This window comes from Rhipicephalus microplus, chromosome 5, assembly GCF_043290135.1.
Source record: "Rhipicephalus microplus isolate Deutch F79 chromosome 5, USDA_Rmic, whole genome shotgun sequence".
NCBI classification, from domain to species: Eukaryota; Metazoa; Arthropoda; class Arachnida; order Ixodida; family Ixodidae; genus Rhipicephalus; species Rhipicephalus microplus.
The window spans coordinates 216,877,958-216,893,660 of NC_134704.1; the positions used below are offsets into that span (position 1 = coordinate 216,877,958).

Below are 15,703 nucleotides of genomic sequence, written 5' to 3' on the forward strand. Positions count from 1 at the left end.
AGTAAGAAAAAGAAAAAGAAAAACAAAATAGTAAGGACTCGCAATGGGCCGTTCATAAAAACCAGTTAACACAGAATTGGCAAATAAACGACCAAGTGAGCCACACCCGCGCACATGTATACACTGAATGACATGTCATTCAAAAACCTAATAGAATGTGCATGTAAACTGGCATACAATAAAAAAGAAAAAACGCATGTAAAGGAAAAATAAAACAAAACACGCAGCTAAGGCAGTGGAAATTTAGGTGGCATAATATATTACTATATACTGATGTTTCTGATTAATAGAGACAGAATTTTTTTCCTTGCTTTTCTATTATGCCACTTCGACATATCAGCATGAATTAGTCGTTAAGAAGGAGCTTTATAGCGTTTTATACTGCCTATTTATTTATTTATTTATTTATTTATTTAGATTAACCTCAGGGCACATAAAGGCGTTACAGAGTGAGTGGGTAATACAACAATAATGCAGTAAAAGTAGAACATAAAAATACAAATCAGTGAGAATACATGTTCAACAAAAAATGTTATTTACGGCGCATAACATAATCTGTCAGTGCAGTTTTGAATGATGATGCGTCTTCAATGCAGGCGATGCAGGAGGGAAGGCGGTTCTACTCGGTACTGCTTTTTGGTGGAAAGGAGTCGGAAAAAACATTAGTGCGACAGAGAGGAGTGAAAACTTTATGCTCATGATCAAGACGTCACGATATGTATGACGGTTTTGATATAGCTCCTGTTTTTTTGAAGTGTTTGAGTGAAGAATTTTTTGGAAAAGGCTTAGACGAGAAAGTTTTCTTCTAAGCTACAAATCAAGTAGTCCGAGATCAAGTTTCAATAATGAAACGCTAACTGGGCGGGCATAGTTTGGCATAATGAAACGTGCTGATCAATTTTGAACGGATTCAATAGATTTTAATGTCTTTAGGCGCATGTATATGCTGTGGGGTAGTATACCCCACAGCATATACATGTAGCCTGTGTAAGTTCGTGTATGCGTTTGTTTAGATCCTGCGTAACACCACCGATTCCAGTGCGGTAAGTTTCTTATGCGGTGCTGGATACAGTTTTCTATTGTCCTAGTAGTACTGAAGAATTGTACCAATGTTAGGGTCTAGGGGCGTTGTATCCTCTATTGCAGCGTGCAAGGAAGCTCGGTGATTTGTAAAGCCTCGAGCCATCCCATCCGCAAACTGGTTCCCGGTGACGCCCTCGTGCCCTGGCGCCCAGATAATGGTTTGGGTGTATTCAATTGGAAAGTCTTTATGAGCTTTCGTTAGAATTTGGAAGGCCTTCATATATATTCAACCTTTTCAGTAATTTCTACCTGCAGCCTTCGAATCTGTGATTATTGTCATTGGGTCTTTTCGCTCCATCCCCTCCCTATCGAAAAAAAAAACGAATGGTGGGCATGGTGGAAACCACCACCCACCATTATAGTGGATTAATGTAGTTGGTGAATGGTGGGAAACGCCCATCATGGCGCATGGTGGGTGTGGTGGGTGCTGCCGTGCCCGCAACACTTGAGCGCGAAATGACGTCAGAATCACCGTGACGAGCTGCCACAAAAAATAAAAAGAATTCTATGAAAATGGTATAAAAACGCCCGTCCCGTAAAAAAAAACAACGCACCACGGAGGATCGAACCTGCAACCTGCGGATTTCAATTCAAAGACGCTAACCACTGCGCCACACCAACATGACGTTGATTGAGTGTTAAATACTCGACTGGCACACAAACTTAAGGTTCAACTTAAGTTATGTCTGTCGTGTACACAACATATACAACATCTACTCGTGCTACTAAAATTTCACATTTATTAAACACAAGCAACTGCGGCCTCTAACAATTGCCACTATGTTGATGGCACTAGTGCTATTTTTTTTTTACAATTCACAACTTCAAGAAAAAAAACCAAGTGGACCGGGGAGCAGCAACAGTTTACCGGCGGGGTTTGCCAAGTTTAATATCCGTTTCGCGCTCGTTGTAAAGGGCGACATCTGCTCACGCTTTATGATGCTTCATTCCATAGATACGCCCGCCTAATTTATTTGATTGAGTATTGGAATGCTTTTCGCGCAATGTAGAGGGTGGTCGCGCCAGCGCAATGCTGTAGCTCTTTCGCTAAAGCAACAACTACATAACGGCTTGGCCAAAACGAATGCAGTTTGCCGGAAACATTACGCTATCATATTGGTTCACCAAGCACACGAATTGCCACGTCTGAGTTCTCGTACAAAAGCTAGAGAAGTGCCGGCGAGTGCGACCGGCGGCTGTCAGTGAGAAGACACTTAATTACGTTCTCTGGGAGGGCTTTAATCGTGTCACATCGATGTTTGTTGCTTCTTGAGCGGACACCATACGCAATGAAAAATGATTCGTTTAGGTTAATTGATGCCATATGGCTGCGCTGTATTGTCATACTTAGTCGTCGTAATCGTGTATTCTGAAACCCGGAAGCACGGACAACACAATTGTACGGGCTCGGTCAGTAGGCCTAACCTTTGGTGGAAATCATGGTGGTAGAACATGTAGTGTACAGATCCCAGCTTTATCGCAACGGTGGGCAGAGCTTCTCAGCTTGGTACACCATGTGGCCCACTATAACAAGCAGCACCCATCATCTGCTTAGTGCTTCCCGGCATTATCGCAATGGTGGGAAGAGTTTCTCAGCTTGGTACACCATGTAGCCCACCATAATAAGCACCACCCACCACATGCTTAGGGCTTCCCAGCATTATCGCAATGATGGGTAGAGTGTCCCATTATTGCCCACTATCTAGCTTCTGCTTTCCACCATCATTTCCACTTTACCCATCATCTGTACACCATACCACCCAGTGTGGCCCGGCATAACCACCATATTTTCCACTACGTCCCACCATGGCCATCATAATTTCCACAGTGCCCACTATTATTTCCACTACGCCAACATGTTTTCCAGTATCCACCATGGCAATTTTTCCGATAGGGCTCCTTGATTGCAGCGCGATCGCTATCTCCTCCGCTTCTGTGATAGAGGCTTGGGCTATGGAGGCACAACTTGTGACGTTCCCTTTTTGGTCTGTGACCACGGCCACCATGTTCTTTGCATTTGCCTGATATGGTGCAGCGTCCGTAAATCTCGCCGTATTCAAATATTTTGTCTTTTTTTCTATGAAAGCGGTTCTTGCTTTACGTCTTCCAGCATGTGAAACTGGGTCCATGTTCCTTGGTAGGGGGCATATCTTGTACCAGGCTCTGACTGAGCACGACAATTCTTTAGCTCCTCCGTGTGCTTGTACTTGTTCACCGAGGCCAATTCTCTGAAGAAGTTTTCTGCTGGTTGGCGTCTGTAGCAGGCGGTTAATCTGGGTGGTTCCTTGCGCTTCAGCCAACTCATCAAGTGTATTGTGAAGTCCGAGCGGTAATAGCTTCACAGTTGAACTGCTTTGTGGTAGTCACAGAGCCGCTTTATACGCCATTCTTATTATTTTGTCTGCTTTTTTTCTCCTCTCTAATCATGTTTTGGTAACGTAGCCAGTATGTTAGACCACTGATGACAAAGCTCTTTACTAAACGAAGCACATCTTGTTCTTTCAGTCCAGCACGATTGTTCGTTATTCGAACTATCATACGAACAATTTGTTGAGCTGTTCGTTAAGGCATATTCAGTGTGTGGAGACATCGCTGATTGGACTGTAACCACATCCCTAAGATTCTAACGGTCCTTTTCTCTGGAAAAATATTGCCGTCTAGCTTGACCTCAAGGTGGAGGCTTGAGTCTGTCCTTTGTTTTTTTACTCTTGGGGAACCGAATGAGTTCCGATTTGTCTGCTGAGCACTGAAGTTCCTTTGTTTAGTGTACTCTTCAATGGTTTTAGCCGCCAGTTGAAGCTGCTCTTTTTTTTTCTGCGCAGCTACCCTTGGTTGTATATATAGTGATGCCATCCGCATGGAAGGAGTGTCGCATGTCGGGAATACCTTCGAGTTTTTGGCTAAACCAATCATGGCTATGTTGAAAAGTGTAGACGAGATCACAGCGCCTTGTGGTGTGCCTTAGCTCGGTGAGCGGAAGACCTTAGTTTTGTATTTTCCTACTTTGAAGACAGCGGCTCTTTTAGTTAGGGAGTTTTGTACATATTGGTAGGTCCTCCGACCGCAGTTTGTCGCTGCTAGGCTATCTAATATAGCCTTATTACTTACGTTGTCGAAAGCGCCTTTCGTGTCGATGGCCATGACAATGTTTTCTCGTGCTATTGTAACATTTGTTAGTACTTCCTCCTTCAAAAGCAGAAGGATGTCCTGCGTCGAAAGATTCGAGCGGAAAGCAAACATGGTGTTTTGCAACATGTTATTTTGTTCAAGGTGCCGTTGAAGTCTGGTATTTATTAATCTCTCAAATACTTTGCCTAAGCACGAGGTAACAAAGATTGGTCTGAGGTTTTCTATTGCCAATTTCGGTCCTGGTTTGGGTGTCATAGTTATTACAGCATGATTCCATTGCTGAGGTATAGTGCTATTTACCCAGTGTTTGTTAAAGAAGTTTAGAAACACTGTTACGGCTTCGTCATTCATATTGCGAATCATGGCATTGGTTATTTGATGCGCCCCAGGCGCTGTAATTCGTTTCGTGCTGACGATTGCCGCTTTGACTTCGGCGTGCATGGAAGGTGCATCCAGTTCTGAGTTTGGGAGCCCAGTGTATTTAGACTAGAAAGGGTCTGTGATGGCTCGGGCACTGAAACACTTAATATAGATGTCTTGAAGGAGGTTATCTCGTGTGCCTGGATATGTGTGCAATTTTCTTTCTAGAGATTTTTGTCCTTCGCGTTTAGTTTCCAGAGGGTCAGTCATGGCTCTGAGAATATTCCATGTCTTTGCTGTTTGTAAGATTCCAATTAGTGAATCGCAGAATTGTTCCCAGTTGGCTGTCGTGAGTTGATTAGCATACTATTCAGCTTGATTCGTTATTTCTTAAGTTTTTTCTTTGAATTTCCTCTTTCGCTTTTGCCTTTTCCATCTTTTAGTGGGGTGTTTTCTTGCTTCCTACAGGTGGAGAAGGTGAGCGTCTACTTCAAGGGTGTCATCTGTTCTGGCGACAGTTTTGGTGTGCATTTGCTTTTCATTTCGAACTACTTTGCACCACTAGTCCAAGTCGTCTATGGCAGTCACGTGCGCATTTAGCGATTTTCTATATGCATGCCAGTCTGTAATTTTAGCTGTGCCGATGTGTTTGCGGATTCAGCCGGTGTGGATTATGGTGCTTAGCACGTAATGATCACTGCCCAGGTTTTCAAGGGTGTTGTACCAGTCTACGCAGTGGCAGTTTTGTAGTATTGTCAAGTCGGGACTTGTGTTCTTGGATACGCTGTTGCCTATTCTCGTTATTATTGCAGGGTCAGTTAACAGCGTCATTTCCAGTTTCTATATTTGTTTTGCGATATTCTTGCCTTTGGTGTCTGGCATGTTATATCACCAGCTTGCATGCCTAGCAATAAAGCCCTCCACTATGATAATTGGATTCCCTTTCGCCAGTTTTGCAGTCTCTTGAAAGAGCTTGTCGAACGTTGCTCTCTGTTCTCTTGGGGGACTATAGTTATTAGGTACGAAGGCGCTCTTTCCATGGCTTCCTTTGTAGGTTATTTCTGCTATGATATGTGGGATATCCGCCTCTTGTATGGGCTGATGACATGTTGCTGTAATTGAGTTATCGACTAATCTAGCAACTTTCCATTTTGCGTCCCCGGTACTTTAGGTTTCGTTGCCCCGTAATTTTGGTTGTGTTCCGGCTTCCTGGACTGCTATGACAGCAGGTGGCTTTCGTTTCGACGCCACCAGCTGCAACAGTTGTCCTATTTTCCGCCAAAAACCAAGGTAGCTGCACTGCCATATTTTGCACTTTTCTCACCGCTGCGTTTGATATTTGGCCAATATGCGTCTCCTGATTCATGACCGACAATCCGGGCCTGTTCTGTTGACGCCAGTGGCATGCTTGTGGCATGCTGTTCTGTGACGCCTGTGGCATGTTGACGCCTGTGGCATGCTTTCGCAAGGCTTTCGTGAATTCGATGTGCTGTGCTTGGATTTTCTTGTCCAGAATCTCGAGCTTTCTATCTACCTTGATTAGGCATTAAAAAAATTTCTGCGTATGTACCCGAGTGATTTATTGGCATTGTTAGTGATGTAATGAACGTCTGTATGCCAAGAAAGGTTACTCGTTATGTGAATTCCAAGATACTTATACGAGGTTACGTATTCAAGGTTGATGTTATTGATAGCATAGCTGAGAAGAATTGGTGCAACAGAGCGATGTGAAACAGTTATAATCTTGCATTTCGTCGGATTTAATAACATTAGCCATTGTGAGCTCCACTTTCATATGTTATCTAGATCGGACTGAAGAATGAGGTTATCGAGCAGACTAGTTATTTCACGGTATACAACACAGCCGTCAGCGAAACGTTTAATAAAGCTATTATTAACGGTAGGTAAGTCAATAATATATATTAAAATAAGCAAGGGACCCAAATAGAGCCTCGAGGAACACCAAACTTTACGTCACTGTGGGACGATATGGCATCATTAGCGGTTACGAATTGGGTACGGTTAGTTAGAAAACATTCTGTCCACTTCAAAATGTTAGGGTCAATATTAAGAGTACTGAGTTTAACAAGTGGTAAGCGGTGAGACTCCTTGTCAAAAGCCTTAGCAAAATCTAAAACAAAATACAGCCAATAACAAGTCCATTATCTGAGGAGGATGAAATGTTATGCGTAAACGACACAAGTTGATTTTCGCAAGAATAGTTCTTGCGATACTCATGCTAAACTTAAGTGAAAATTGCGTTGGATTCAAGAAATGAAACGAGGTTAGTGAATAAGATTTGTTCGGGGATTTTGCAAGGAATGCTAGTGAGCGATATGGGTCTGTAATTGAGAGGGGAATGCGGGTCACTTTATTTAAACAGAGGCACCACCTTCCCCACCTTCTAATCTTCAGGCACAGACAAGCACTCTATAGACTGGGTAAAAAGGTACATAAGAAATACAGAGGAGTACGCAGCATTATTTTTCAAGAACTTGGAATTAATTTCATCAGCGCCACAGGAAGACGATAGTTTCAAACCATGATTTAATTTCAAAATATCCGCGAAATGAACTACAAGTGGATCCATGGGGAAAAATCCTTTCGGTGCAAGTGCGGCTTCATGTCAATATAGCTATCAGAAAACGATTTTGCAAAGATGTCATTTAATACCATGCAACATTCTTTATTGCTCATAGCGCAGCCATCAGAAGCTGTAAAGGATATGCTAGTTTTCTTTTTTATTTGAATATTGCTGCAATACTTTGATGGATTAGTAGAAAGAAGTGATGGTAGATAAGTATAAAAAATACGGCTTTTGCCTCGTTTAACGCGATGCGATATGCAAGCAGTGCGTGAAAATAAGCATTCCAAAGGATATATGTTTGAATGTGTTTCGCAAGGCGAAAGAGGCGTTTTTTTCTTGTTTGATAATCTTTTTAGTGTCGTCGAAAACCAAGGGGAACGTTTTTTTTTTTTTGGGGAAGCCTGCGCAGTGAAATATATTTAGCAAGTGGCTTTAATTTTAAACAAATTACAATTTTCTACGCTACGGCTGAAAAATTCTGGCATGTACTCTTCAATGAACTGTGGAAGCTCATTAATTATTGTTGTGTAATTACCTCTCGCATAATTTCCGATCAATTTTGGAGTGCTTTTCTGGCGTGTGACGTGGCGCTTTACAAAAAAGTGTACAAGGTGATCGCTTACTCCGGGTAAACAAGTTATTGAGTGTACTAAGTTAAGGTTGCTGACGAGTACGAGGTCAAGACTATTTGACGAAGTAGCGCTAGTTCTATTATGTTCAGAAACAAGTTGCGTAAGATTAAAATTTAAGCACAAGTTAATAAAAGAGTCGCTTTCAGTAGACGGACCAACAACCGAGAGATATTGCAAAGCCCAGTTTCTTTTAGTAAAATTGAAATCACCCAGGAGAAGCAAAGGAGAGTGGGGAAATTCTGAGACAAGAAAATTAATAGCGTCATGAAGTTCATCGCAGAAAGAAGTTGGTGCATTTGGCGGACGATAACAAGCACAGAGCTATATGTTTGTTGTTTTAAGACAGCACGTACGCATACTAATTCTAAGGATGTGGTAAATGCAATCCTAGCAGACACTATATTATCGGCGACGGCAATCAGTACGCCACCACCCGGTTTCATATCACGGTCTTGACGGTACACAACATAATTCTTCTCGCACTGAAACAACTCCTCGCTCAAACATTTATCGGTCAACCAGGTCTCCGTCAATGCAATCATGTCAGGGGCAAATGAATCAAGAATAGTGGCTAGAGCGTCACGTTTATCGATCAAACTGAGCACATTTGACAACAAAAAAGATAAGCCTTCAGAATACTGTCTGCGTGGCTGATGTCTGACTTTGTCAGGAAAAAGAACCGCCAGAACGGCAGTTTGCAGCAGCAGACGATAGTTCCGTGTTACTTAGAGCATTGCCAAAATGCAATTCACAGACACTGTTGTGTCGGGGTAGTATGCGTGACACTTTTTCTTGATGTATAACTTGTTGTACCTCACAGAAAAAAATTATCCGCTTTTCTTGCCACAATCATGCAGCTTTGTCCTGACAGTTCTGGTTGCCTTACAAAAATCTTCGCTTACGGAAACACCAGTTGCTTTTAACCTAGTTTGGAAGACAGAATCGCTTCTCTTAGTTTATAAGATGAAAAGCGAACAATAATAGGTCCGGGATTTTTAGTGACAAAACGGCCAAGTCTGTGGGCCCGGAAAATCCGTCATCGCTGTTGTTTAGGTTCAGGCTTACTGCTGAATTAATTATTGAGCAAACTTTTTCTTCTGATTGTGCCCAAGTTTCAGAAGCGGTGTCAGCTAAGCTGTGAAATATTAAATTTTTCCGACGCAAGCGGTCTTCAAATTCATTTAGCCGTTGGTTCAGTGCAGCCATTTGAGACGCTACGCTTTCCCCTTGTTGCCCCAAGACTATCCAAGGCTTTTTTCAAAGTCAGAGAGCCTATTATTGATATCAGCAATTTGCTCCTCCATTGACAATTGAGCTTCTTTTATTTCACCCCGGGCAGACATGACTTCTTCATGTTTCGCATCAAACTTATCTTGCATTGATTTAACAAGCTGTAGGAATTATTTGCTAAGATCGTCTCTGGGGAGCCCAGGGTTTAGCTCTACGTTACCGGACATGAATAACAAAGTGGCGATAAACACACACTCACATGTTAATTGAAACAATATTTGGGAGCCTGGAAGCACTGGCAGTCAAACATTGTTTGACTTTTTACAGTGAAGTTGCGGTGCTGTACTCACCCGCACCCAGAAAACGGAAAGATGTTTTCATCATGCGGACGGCTGCAGTGCCTCCATTTACACTAAAACTGTGCAAGCTTTTCCAGCAGCCTTTACGGCTTGCCGATGACGATGCGTTGGTCGTCTTGGTAGCTGGGAATAACAGTACAGCAGTAATACAGGGCCAGCTTACACAGAATGTCTCAGTAGCTTCACGGCGGAACAGGGGCCCCGTAATTCATAAATGCCCATTTTTAGGATCGGTGCTTCTATGAACAATGTTTAACCTCAGATTTCGCGTTCGAATAGAGTTAGAGACCAGTATTCATGTTACCTGGCAAAATGGAACCTTTGAAACTTTCATGAGGAGCAACGTATGCTCCATCTCAGAAGCTCCTTTCACAGCTTTCAAGGTTACAAGACTTATTAGCCAATGGTAGGGTCGACTAGCCTGTGCACATGTATTCATCCGCATCGTGTCGTCCGATTGGCATCTCCACGGTGTCAGCTTGTACGCATAGGAAACATGAGGTGGCTCAGTACAGGCACAGGATGATAGAGAATGAATGCGAAACTGTGGAGTGTCATTAATCGAAAGTAGACTGTAAGTAAAAAAAATTTGATGTCCACGTGGTTTCAGTTTTGTTTGTCAATACTTATTCAAAATTACTTCATCAGGTCGCATCATAAAGCTTAGGTAGACACTGGAATTGTTTCCAGCCTAATGAAAAGCCTTGAAGCACAAGAAACTTTTTAATAATTGAGCCGAGAAAGCGTGATGCGAAGTCGTGAAGGTGAAGTGTCTGCCACTCGTTCTTTGTATACTTCGGAAGCCAAATTCTTTCCCTGCCCTCTTCTGAGCAACTGGGAGCCGCTGAAACACATGGTGCAAACGCATCAGCACGTCATGGGCACGCAAGATTACATTCACATGACATGCCCAAGCAAGGTCCTGCACGCAAGTAGTGTTGTGTCGTTTCCTCGTTAGTGTACAAACCTCTTTCTATGGAATAGGTCCCTTTATGCGCACACGTTTGGAGAGGCTGGCGTGGATCATGAATCCTTACCACGATAGATAGTGTCGCATCGCTGAAACTGATTTATATTCTCGAAGATGCCAAGTAAAAATAGAAAATAATGCGCACTGATTTCATTTATATGCTTTAATATTTCTATCAAACTTTATACTTCTATTCAAGCAACAGATTACACAAATTACACATGTCGCCTTGAATAATTTTGTGGTATCATTAATTTGGCGTACGCAGGATCTATCCTTGCTGCAAGTCACTTGCACAATGTTAGGGTCACGCGCCCGTGTTATGAAGGGCAAAAAGCGTGCAGTTTGACATCGCACCACTTTCCGGGGTGCCTAGCGTTGGAAATCTCGGCAGACGAGATCGTGAGCGCACAGTGCGTGCATTGCTTTGCCTAAGTGCGATTTGTGGCATTTTCTTCCTTTGTCTTGTATCTGACTGCCATTTCATACCTATTTTTTTTTCTTTTGCCCGCTAAAAACGCTCGAACCTTGTGAGTAACCCTTTAAGGTTGTTCACTGACAGAGTGAAAAAAAGCCGTGTGTTAGGCTTGGTAATCAGCACACTAAAAGAACCTTTTCTCGGTCTCTCTGCTTTCTCCTGTGCTGCCTTTTTCAGCCATGTCGAAAGGAAGGAGACACAAGTGCGTGTTTATTTGATGGTGGGCACTTAACTCAACATGCTGAACTATATAGAGAAGGAAAGACCGTTTTCTGCAAACTCTTTTAGGGGAAAATGCATGGCTATGGTAACCCCCTGACACCTCTGTTCCATTATAAATTAAAGCATCTTTTTTTCGCTTCCCTGTCAAAGACACGGGTCATTCACGTATTTCTTAATAGTTTCAAATTTTTGTTAAGTTGTATTGCGCCTATTTACCATAATGGAAGCCTAAAACAGTGTTTGAATTGACCAATTCAAGTCCCCTAAGCTCATTTTTTTATTTGTAAAGGGGGCCTCAAGGTGCTACTCGTGTTCTCATACAAGATCGGCCGCAGATTATGAGCATAAAAGATCAGATGCAAGCAAATGCCTTAGTTCTACTGCTGAAGAAAAAAGAGAATTTCAGTGTGCAATGCATTTACATGGCTATTCCTACTGGGAAGACGTCCCAGCGGCCCTGAGTAGTCTCGGGCTGTGTAAACTTCGTAACTTCGTGACAGATGAGATAGATGAGATTCCAAAGAAGCCGCCTTCCTATGGCATAGGTGTGCCTGCTTGGGTAAAAACCTCAGTTACATGGTCATGCGTACAATATTTTACCTATAATAGCCTGGAAATTCTGCAATAAATGTTTTTTAATGCTAAACATAAATATTTTTGACATGATTTCGTTAAAATACTGCCATATTGCTACATAAGCCTCAAGAGAGACCTATAAGCTCCTAATATCAGCGAAGGAGAAGCCATCGCTAGTTTTCTTCGTAAAAAAAAAGCAGTTTAAACGCTGTGAAGCAAACGTCCTTTATACCCCACTTCAGTGATTTCCTTATCGTTACGCCTGAATAATTTACTGAAATGACTAGTTTCACGTGACCATTCGGTATGTTAAGTTTAAGGGCTTAATTATTTGACTTACGATAATAAACAAGCTTTTTGGTAATATGCATGCCGCGTTTTTCGCACCAATAACTAATACATTCTGAATACTTAGTAAGTTTTAATGCATAATCAATTTTTGATCTGGTGTGTAAATTACGCAGCCATACGCAAAGAAACATATTTTCCCCCGGGATTTGTACAGGAGAGGATGTCAGTTACATTCACTAAAAATAGAGTTGCCCCAAAATAAAACCCTGTGAGACTCCTGAAAAAACAGCAAGATGTTTCGACATATTTTATCCTAGAATTTTATCCAGATGTGCTCAAAGATTAGTGCCTTGTCATTGATACAGATCAAAATATTTAGCAATGTATTGTTTCAGGAAACACAGTTACTTGACCTAAGTATTCTTGTATTTGTGTGCTCAAGTAAGGTTCCAAGATAACATTTATTTTAATGAATCACCCTTGTTGCAATATTAATGGTAAAAGTTTACAATCTGTACTAATATCTCTCTGGTTTGAATCGAAAAGAAGCGTAAACAAAAACGGTCACTACGTTTCTTTTAATGAATACCAGAATGAAAATTCGCTGAAGTCTTAAAAAGCATGTCAGCAAAATGTACGGCACTGACCGGACGGTTACAGGATCGAATTCTGGCCTCAGCGTCCACATATTTCATGGAGGCGAAAATTCTCGAGGCCCGTGTAGTTTGATTTCTGTGCACGCTAAATAACCCCGGGTTGTCGAAGCTTATAGAACCCTCCACTGCAGACAGACAGACAGACAGACAGACAGACAGACAGACAGACAGACAGACAGGCAGGCAGGCAGGCAGGCAGGCAGGCAGGCAGGCAGGCAGGCAGGCAGGCAGGCAGGCAGGCAGGCAGGCAGACAGGCAGACAGGCAGGCAGGCAGGCAGGCAGGCCGGCAGGCAATCAGGCAGGCAGGCAGGCCGGCAGGCAATCAGGCAGGCAGGCAGGCAGGCAGAGAAATTTATTGGGCCCTCAGAAACGCTACCCCTTTGGAGCAACGTCGCGGGCTGCTCCCACGTAGGAAAGGGGAAGCCTAGCCTCACCGAGGCATGGTGGGCTCTCTGGACAGTCAGTAGTTGTGGTAGTAACTCTGCACTTCGTAAGTCAGAGTCAATATTCTTTTCTGTGAGCCTACTTGAACCCGGTAACGAGAAGCATCACCAAAACTTATATTCAAAGTCACTAAAATCCCCACAGTCAGGACTAGTAGAGTCACGAGCCCAAGAGCAGACCATGCTGAGGAAAGATGGACTTGGATGGGACCTGGTCTGGAGCATTCTAAACGTCATGGCCTGAGGCCTAGACAACTTACTGTGTGGAGGAGCAAATGATATATTACTCAGCTGGTAGTGTTTAGATACTTCAGGGATTGTAAGTAAAGCGTCCCTAAACATCCCACTGCAAACCTGCAGAATAAAGTCCTCACCAGCTCGGAAAAATAGTGCGCGCGCCAAGAGTGAGCAGTGTTATTTGGGTTTACTAGAGAGTAGAGTAGGGGTTGAAGATTATCAGGAAACCAGGTAATGGTATGTTTAGAAAGTGTTCTATTTTCCTGTAGTTTAAATACTTCAGCACAAATAGAACCAGAGGCGAAAGCCGTGACCACTGATCTTGAATCGGTAAAGTTCTGCGATCTACTTTCGTACAAAAGGGCGAGGGCTAGAGCCAACTGTTCACTCTTGATGGAGTAGAGTCCCTTACTGACGCAGCGATGACAATAGAACCCACGTTATTGACGGAAATAACTGAAAACCTAGCTGAGCGACCGCTTGGAGCGGCATCAACAAAACACACTGAATTAGGATCGTTCCTGACGTTCTTAAGAAGCGCGATGGCCCAGTGCCTTCCTACGTTGCGTTGAGAATGGACGTTTCACGGGAAGGGAGAGACCTGGATAGTAGTACGCTGTTCATTCGGCTGTTAAAGACGGCGATCCTCTACGAGCGCAGTGCTGAGACCTAAGACGGACAGAATCTGCCAACCAGCTTGCGTAGGCAACTGGCGCACCAGCTGTGCAGTCTTTTGGGCTTCGACAACCTCATCCAAGTTTATATAAACCTCTAGCTTCATAAGCCATTCAGTGCTTGTCCACACAGATGTGCCCAACATCCTCTTTATGCTTTTCTGATCGTAGTTCTCAGTTTCTTCTTTTTGAATTCGTACCAAAAGTGCATGGCAGCAACGTACGACGTAATATAACTCGTGAGGAATGCATGAGAGAGCCGCAATAGATTGTCCTGCCTGAGCCCCCCCCCCCTTCCTGTTCTTCTGAACGAAAGCCTATTAATGAACCAGATCATGTTCTCGGTCTTGGTTGAAAACTTTGCAATAGCTTGACCGTTGTACCTGAGATACTTTAAAATTATGCCCAGCAGTCTCATCGCATCCACTCTCAGAATTGGGGTGCCACTTCCGGTGTGAAGCAGTGTCCACCTCAGATAAGGGTTCCGGTTCTTTGGCTTGACTTCTTTTCTACTGGGCCTGTATGAACGCAGCTCTGATTTACTCGAGCCAGCCCTGTGCCAGCAAGGAAGAGCTCCGCCTGATCGAAGGCTTCTAGGAGTGCAGTCTTGACTTCCCTTTCGCTACCTGCGGCCCATCAGATGCTAAAGCGTGTAGCTGATGCCCTTTACGTTAGATAGCAATGTGGACAACTTGCACATAGCGATGTTAAAGTGAAGCGGCGATATCACTGCTCCTAGCGGCGTGCCTTTAGGTCCCAGTGCTATGGCAGAAGACTTGAGGTCCTCGATAACCAGTGTGGCCTTCCTGGATTAGATAAAGGTTTTGACGTTTCTGTGAAAAAATTCACCATCCCAAGCTTTAAAATATAGTTTAATGGCATCATCGGTTGGCAGATACAGAGTGGCCTACGAACTCTGTGCCGGAGTACTTCACTCTGGAAGAGAGCAACAGGAGGGAACCTACCAATGAAACACACACGCTCCCTCTGGAGCAAATGGCAGGGTCAAAACGTAATGCGGTGCGCGCGTCTCTCTTTCTGCATGAGAGGGCACACTGGGCACAGAGACGGTACGCAAGTGAAACGCGAGTTCCAATGCCAAGCGCAAACACGGATGAAGGAAAGATAGGAGAGGGCACGCCCAGCCGGCGCGCTGCGTAAAAAAGTGTGGAGGAAATGACATCAAGGCGGCCATATTCACTGGGTACAATAGTGACATTGCTATGGTTACGTGTTGTGCAGTGTAGCTCATTGAATCAAGGAACGTTAGTGTAGCTGGTCTAGCAGCGGACGGCAGCGGCTGGCGGTGGCATGTGTGCCTCCGCAGGTCTGTTGCTGAGCAGTGGCGGACAATATCTGTGCTCAGTGCCACATTATTGGTTACGCCGCGTGCTATTGGCGGTTACTGTACCTTTAGCGATGTTTATAAAACCTTTTGTCCGCCAAGGGGCCTCAACAGTGCGTATAACGAGCGCATATCCATGTGGCGACACGCTGGATGACGCGGATGAAGCATATAAAATGTTTAGCGAAATTGTGGTGGACACTATGACGAAGTGGAAAGGCGACGAATGCCTTGCAGGTCAGTGACGGTTGTGCAGTACTCCTGCTTCTGACAACGGACGAAGCGTTGGACCCAGCAAAACGCAATGAGGACCATGTGCACATACGTAGTATCACGTTCGGAATGTGTACAGTAGTAACTTGTATATGCGTATTAAAACATCTTTTCTGTTCCGCTTGTTATGCTCGATGCCAGCATTGTAATCTCAACG

General features: G+C 43.6%; 1 protein-coding gene across 12 annotated transcripts in view; it reads left to right on the forward strand.

Moving 5' to 3' along the window:
- Window positions 1–15,703, forward strand: part of LOC119173521 (complement factor B) — a 1,265,978-nt gene that overhangs the window by 576,990 nt on the left and 673,285 nt on the right. The gene's annotated exons all lie outside the window — the stretch shown is intronic.